The sequence below is a fragment of the Schistocerca cancellata genome, chromosome 4, assembly GCF_023864275.1.
Source record: "Schistocerca cancellata isolate TAMUIC-IGC-003103 chromosome 4, iqSchCanc2.1, whole genome shotgun sequence".
Classification (NCBI taxonomy): domain Eukaryota; kingdom Metazoa; phylum Arthropoda; class Insecta; order Orthoptera; family Acrididae; genus Schistocerca; species Schistocerca cancellata.
Window position 1 is genome coordinate 208,860,427 of NC_064629.1, and position 7,919 is coordinate 208,868,345.

Consider the following 7,919-nt stretch of genomic DNA (forward strand, 5'->3'; position numbering starts at 1 on the left):
ATAGGAAGAGGAACTAAAACCATTATTTTTCTCAAGGGAATGCAACTATTCTTTATGAGTTAATGATGATGGCATCGTTGTTGTTGTGGTCTTCAGTCTGAAGACTTGTTTGAGGCAGCTCTTGATGCTACTCTATCTTGTGCAAGCCTTTTCATCTCCGAATAACTACTGTAACCTATATCCCTCTGAATCTGCTTACTATATTCATCTCTTTGTCTCCCTCTACGATTTTTACCCCACACGCTTCCCTCCAGTACTAAATTGGTGATCCCTTGATGTCTCAGAATGTGTCCTACCAACTGATCACTTCTTTTGGTCAGATTGTACCACAAATTTCTCTTCTTCACAATCCTATTCATTAGTTACATGATCTACTCATCCAATCCTTCTAATCTTCAGTATTATTCTGTAGCACCACATTTCAAAAGTTTCTATTCTTTTCTTGTCTAAACTGTTTATTATCCCTCATGTTTCACTTCCATGCACGGCTACACTCCAGGCAAATACCTTCAGAAAAGACTTCATCACACTTAAGTCTATATTGGGTGTTAATAAATTTCTGTTCTTCAGAAATGATTTTCTTGCCACTTCTAGTCTAAATTTTATATCCCCTCTGCTTTGGTCATCATCAGTTTCTTTACTGCCCAAATATCAACACTCATCTACTACTTTTAAGTGTCTCGTTTTCTACTCTAATTCCCTCAGCATCACTTGATTTAATTCGACTATATCCCATTATCCTTGTTTTGCTTTTGTTGATGTTCATCTTATATCCTCCTTTGAAGACACTGTCCATTCCATTCAACTGCTCTTCCAAGTCCTTTGCTGTCTCTGCCAAAACTGCAATGTCATCAGCAGGTCTCAAAGTTTTTATTTCTTCTCCCTGGACTTTACTTCCTACTTTTTCTTGTGTATATGAATGACCTCTCGTCTGTTACATTGCCAGATGCTAAGTTTGTTTTGTTTGCAGATGATACAAACACTGCAATAAGTAGCAAGTCAAGTACAGATTTAGAAATAGCTGCTAATCAAATTTTCACTGACAGTAATAAGTGGTTTAAAGCTAATTCTTTGTCATTAAACTTTGGGAAGACCGACAACATGCAGTTCAGAACCTGTAAGAGATTTCCTTCCAGCATGAGTATACCATATGAAGACATGCAGATCAAAGAGGTTGACAGTGTTAAATTTCTGGCATTACAACTCAATAAAAAATTCAATTGGGAAGGGCATACCACAGAATTGCTTAAGCGCCTAAACAAGTCTGTATTTGCCGTGAGAATGATGTCACATGTAGGAGATATAAACAAACTTGCATACTTTGCTTACTTTCATTCTATTATGTCATATGGAATCATATTCTGGGGCAACTCATCAAACCGTGCAAAAGTTTTTAGGGTGCAAAAGCATGTGATAAGAATCATTTGTGCTGTAAATTCAAGAACATCTTGTAAAAACCTGTTCAAGGAACTTTGTATTCTAACCACTGCTTCTCAGTATATTTATTCCTTAATGAAATTTGTTGCAAGTAATACATCTCTATTTCCAACAGTACACACTACACAGCATCAATACTAGGAATGAGAAGAATCAACATAAAGGCCTAAAATCACTTACCTTGGTCCAAAAAGGGGTCCAATATTCACGAACACACATTTTTAATAAATTGCCAGCAACCATTAAAAACTTGGTTTCAGATAAAGCACAGTTTAAACAGAGTTTGAAAGACTTGTTGATAGGCAACTCCTCCTACTCCATAGATGAATATCTTTACAGAGACTGTTAAGTCAGCTTAGGTAAAAATATCTGTTAGATTTTAATTTTGACAACACTTCGTCACAACGCTCAAGATTAGGTATTTTGCATATGATAAATTTATTAATAGTGGATAACAGTGTTTCATGCTGACAGTGTGTTAATTCTGTAAATATTAGCTGTCCCAGTTTACTGCCTTGTATTAGCTTATTTTTGACTATCTCCTGACAAATGATCAGGGTAGTAAGAATTACATTCAAATGTTTTATGTTTTTATGTCATACTTTCTGACATGTTCCACACCCACGAGAATCATCTCATTTTTTTGGGTCTATGGAATGAAAACTGAATCGAATCTAATCCCAATTTTTCTTTTGTTTCCTTTACTGCCTGCTCAATATACAGATTGAATAACATCGGGGATAGGCAACAACCCTGTCTCACTCCCTTCTCAACTACTGCTTCCCTTTCATGCCCCTCGACCTTGTAACTGCCCTCTGGTTACCGTACAAATTGTAAATAGCCTTCTGCTCCCTGCATTTTACCTCTGCCACCTTCATCACAAGTAAATCCAGAGGTAAAATTCAATCCATTTGGATCTCTGACTGGGACTAATGGCGAGGAGGTCATCAACAGGGAAAACAAAACTGGCATTCAACAGGTCAGAGGACAGAATGTTTGATCCCTTAATCAGGCAGATGGATTAGAGAATTTGGAAACTGAAATGGATTGGTTGAAGTTAGGTATTGTGGGAATTACTGAAGTGCAGTGGTAGGAAAAAAAGACTTATGGTCAGGTGAGTAAAATGTAAAAAAATTAAATAGTGACAATGCCGGGGCAAGTCTAGTAATAAGAGAAAAAATTGGAATGCAAATAAGCCAGTACTAACAGTATAGTGAATGCATTATAGTAGCCAAGATAGACATGAAGGCAACACCCACCACAATACTACATGATTCCCTACTAGCTCAGTGTATGATGCAGAGATTGAAACACTGTATGATGAGGTAAGAGAGATTATACAGTTAGTTAAGGGCGATGGATATTTAAATGTAATGGAAGATGGGAATTTCATATCAGGATAAGGAAGAGCAGAAAAAAATAGTAAGATACATGGATGTGGGGGAAAGAAATGAAAAGGCAACATGGTTGGTAGAATTTGAACAGAGCCAAATTTAATCAATGGAAATAATTGGTTTAAGAAAGAATAAAGAAAACAGCACACACGAAACCTGGAGACACAAGAAGTGTTCAGATGGATTATGTACAGGTAACAAAGATTTAGAAACTAGATTTTAAAATGCAAGGTATTTCTATGGGCACATACTGACTTTGGCCATAATTTACTGGTTACGAACTGCAGATTAAAACTGATGAAACAGCAGAAAGGTAAGATATGGATTAATAGTACACAAGAAGTCTATTATCTCAACAATGCTGGTATTAGTTTGTAAGATAATGGCTTAACTCAGTGTGTTACACATCCTTCAACTGTACAATAGTTACTAAGTTTCAAAATGATACACCGAAGTGCAGTTCTTCTTGTACATCAAATTAAATTTATTTATTATATTTAAAACAATTACTATTTCATCAAATTTATTTACGGTTTTAACATATACTGTACTTACTGACTGTTTGTATATTAAGTGTTTTTGTAAACTGATGTCGCTGTCTGACAAAGAATAACACATGGAAAAAGACTTTGTCAATTAATATGATCAACAGCTGATAAAAACTCTTTATTCTTATTCAAAATGACACGCAGCAGTATAGAGCAAGCAAGAAAACTATATTCACTGCATTAATTTATCTGAAAAACTAAAACGAATTTCATACGTTAGATAATTGGTACATAAAAAATGGAATGACAAACAAAAACACGCTTAGCACTCATGATGAAAATCCTCAACTTACTGGCTTAGAATACAACAGTACAGTGATTATGTGCAGGCAGTTCCTTTGCTGAATAGCAAAGTACCTTGTGGATTTAGAAGAGGAATAATCCAGTTTTTAATGAAAAGTTATTTCAGTGGACTGAAAATGCTGCGGTATATGCAACAAGAAATGAAAAAAATAACTTCATGTTAATTGCATAATTCATTATGAACACACGATAATAATATTGCTGCTGCACAGTCTCAGTTAATGGGCAATAACAGTCCAATGACACCAATGAACTTTCAAACTTTCATTGTGTTTATTTCATTCAACAATCATTTTCAGCCTGTGAAAACAATCTGTAGCCTCAACGTCAGGAAAAATTACGAATTTTGCATATTCTTCACGAGAGATTCACATAACAATAATAGGTTGATGCCCTGAGCCTTACAGTAATTGTATACCACAATACATGGATTAACAACGAATGTAAATTTAACCAGCTCAAGTTCTATACAAGCGTTACAAAAATTTTTCACTGTCGCAATTTAGTTTTCTGTAATTTCTGTTTCACACTCACCTTTGTGTTGCAAACAGCTGCCTTAGCAACACCTTATCCCCTACTCCCCATATCAACGCTCGTCAGAACGCAAACATTCGGTGTTACGTTAACATACACACGAAGAAACGACACTACAACAGCTGATCACGGGTCGCCCCCTGACATTGTCAAACAAATCTCCCACCAAACGCACGATAACATTCATCGGTCAACAACAATCTCAAAGATAAAAGCTACCAGTAGATTCTGTTGCTGACATAAAAGCGCAGTACTGGAATCTATTAACTACACAGAAAATCTTATAATAACAACAAGAAATAATATTGTGCACCAAATTTTCGTAGAAATAACCATAAAATAAACACTGTAAAGAGATAGGTGCGTGGTGATAGAGATTTATTTCCATCATATTCCGTCAAACTTTCAGTGCTAAATGTGCTCTATAAATTCTCAGATGTCACCACAAATCAAATTATTATCATATTTATGGTACACCTAACCAATGGATAATGTCATATCTAACCAAAAGAGTGCAGAAAGATTTACTTGATAATTCATCCACTGTAAGACTCAATATTAGGTGCTCTATTGTTTCTCATATATGTCAGCGACCTTCCGAATAATAGACAAACAGCAGAATTAGTTCTTTAAGTGGATGACAACAGCATTGTAAACAGTTCAAAAATGTTAAATAATGTTCTTAAAAATATCTTGCAATAGTTTTCTGCAAATGGCCTCATCTCGGTTTATAAAGACACAACGTTTTCACTTCTGCACATCTAGAGACGCAGAAGTGTGACACATGATGAGGAAATAATGACTAGGGCGGAAACTTAGAAAATTTTAGTCTCCACATTGAAGAGACTTTAATCTGGAAAAAACATGTTTTGGAACTTCTAAAACAGAGTAGTTCAGTCACATTTACACTTCCAGTTGGTGAGGAGAGAGAAATCAGTAACTTGACATATTTTGATTATTTTCGTTAAACAACATCATATGGACTTATGTTCATGGGTAACTCATCATTAAGAAAGTAAGTTTTCATTGCTCAAAAACATGTAACAATAATATGTGGTTCCCATCCACAATCATCATACAGACATCTGTTTAAGGACTTAATCATTTTAACTACTGCTTCATAGCATATTTATTCCCTCGTGAAGTTCATGGTAAATAATCCACTGCAATTCAAAAGTAACATTGATTTACAATACCAGAAGAGGAAAAGATCTCCATTATTCCACATCAAGGATATTGTAAGCACAAAAAGCGGTGAACAATACTGCTTCCAAACTTTTTGATCATTTACCCAATAATATGAAATCTCTGACAGTCAGCAAAGTTAAATTCGAAAACAGCCTGAAGAAGTTTCTTCTACACAAATCCTTTCATTCTGTAGAACAATTACTATTTTTGTAATGTGTAAAAGGTGGTGGGAATGAGTAATTATTCACTCACATCTATATTAAAACAAATCAATTGTAAATGGTAAGCATCCAGCAGTATTTATATATGAATGTGTAATCTCAATTTAAAATGACTCATTCAACACCATTAAGATTAATCATACAAATGAAACTAACTAACTCACAAACAAATCTTGATAGAGATTAACAAAAAGGGGTGGGTGATTAAACATAAGCATTTATTTTCGACAAAAAGTGGAACTACTGGAAGGAATGAAACGTATGTTTGATTATAATTGCAAGCATTGCCTACTTTGTTATCCCAGAATGTGTAGTGGAAGTATTTTTTCGAGTTAAAAATTTGTATGAATGAACCAAAAAACAAACTGCAACTTCCCTTAGAATTATACTTTTACAGACACAAAAAATAAAGTAAATGTTGTGTGACTAGTGTCTCCCATCGGGTAGACCATTCGCCAGGTGCAAGACTTTCGATTTGACGCCACTTTGGCGCGTCGATGGGGATGAAATGATGATGATTAGGACAACACAACACCCAGTCTCTGAGCGGCGAAAATCTCAGACCCAGCCAGGAATCGAACCTGGGCCCTTAGCATTGACATTCTGTCCCACTGACCGCTCAGTTACCAGGGGCGGACGACACAAAAAATGACAGCATTCGATGTCAAGTGGGTTAGTTAACACATTCACTGCTGCACACATTGGGATGGATGATTCACTGTCCGACCATGGCATCAGGCATGAGACTCTGGTGTGGGTGCCAGCAGGTATATGGCATGAGGTGTAAGGCTCTGCTGTGGTTACCGGCAATCTCACAGCAATCAGTGTGTTAATGTTCTATTTCCAATTTTCTGTAATCTCTGAAACATGTCATACTAAGAAATAAATTTTGTTATTTTTCACATATCTTTGCTTATTGTATGTGCAGAAGTGGCTTTATTTTTTTTATTTTTTTAATTGGTATTGGTACAAAAGTCCCCATCCTTGAACCAAACCATATACAAGGCACTAATGGATTTTAAATATGTACAAATGCTTTAAAATTTATAAATATAACTATGATTATTATTTTATAAATCAATATCACATAGGTGAATTTCTCAATTATCGTCATAAAAATTGATTATGTTATTTATGTGTTTTTTAGAAAAGATAAAAATTACACATGTCAGTTACATTGTTGATTGTTATGAAGGGCTTGCCCAAGAAATGGGAATGTTGGGACGAAGTAGGTGGTAATGAATGGTTTATGAAAGCAAAGTATGGGGAAATGGTTACTCTGGTTGCTTGAGCTATTAAATGATTAAGGGAAGTGGAGAGATGTGTGGAGCAGCAGAGTGTGTATCCCACATCAAAAATGCTGCTCTGAGGAAAACAAGACATGTGTACTCAGCTGGGGAAACTTGTGACCTTAGCCTATTCATGGGCAAGTGCTCTACCAACTGAGCCATCAAACCACAACTCACTATCGTCCTCAGAGCTTTACTTTGGCCAGTAGTTCATCTCCTACCTTCCAAGCTCAACCAGTAAAGCACTTGCCTGCGAAAGTGAAGGTCCTGTGTTTGGTTCTCGGTCTGGTACAAAGCTTTAAGCTACCAGGACATTTCATGTCAATGCACATTCTGCTGCAATTTTTTTCACAAAACCTGGAAATGTACACACATTCCAAATAGTTTTCCTAAGCCACATCTGATGCACCAGAAACAAGCACATGCTATACTTCCAAACACGAAAATCATTGTTGACCCACTGTCTATGTCATATAGGAAATGAGGTTTTGTCTTTGTAGCATGGGCCTGGCTTGCTACATATAACTAAAAAACCTCACAAGAGAAGTGTGCCTCTTGGTGTCTGCACTGCAGCAGCTGTCTGCCCACATTGTGATCCTATTTTTGTACGTTTTTTGGATTCTTTTGTGAACAGTTTAAACTTCAACAATAACAAGCATTATATAACTGTTATCGTCTTTTCAGGTACTTTCAGGTGCCATTAAAATAGTATATAATTCTATTTAAAAATAAAGCTTGCTTCAGTATCGCAATTGATACAAGAGTTAAAACTCTTCATCGCATACTAAAGTACATGCCCCTTAGTGTAATATCATCTGCCTAAAACCTCGTTTTGGTATCTGGAACTGTTTATGAAATAAATGAGGTATTCTGTCTTAAGTGACTCACCCTGATCTATGTGTATGGGTGTGTGTGTGTGTGTGTGTGTGTGTGTGTGTGTGTGTGTGTGTGTGTGTGTGTGTATGTGTGTGTCTGTCTGTGTTGGGGTCTGTAATAAATGTGTTT

General features: G+C 35.9%; 1 protein-coding gene across 1 annotated transcript in view; it reads right to left on the reverse strand.

Moving 5' to 3' along the window:
- LOC126185111 (probable low affinity copper uptake protein 2) overlaps window positions 1-4,431 on the reverse strand; it is a 66,952-nt gene extending 62,521 nt beyond the window's left edge. Inside the window, exon 1 of the mRNA XM_049927921.1 lies at window positions 4,217-4,431. The gene's annotated coding sequence lies outside the window, so the exon portion shown is untranslated. The remainder of the gene's footprint in view (window positions 1-4,216) is intronic.
- Between the last annotated feature and the right edge of the window lie 3,488 nt (window positions 4,432-7,919).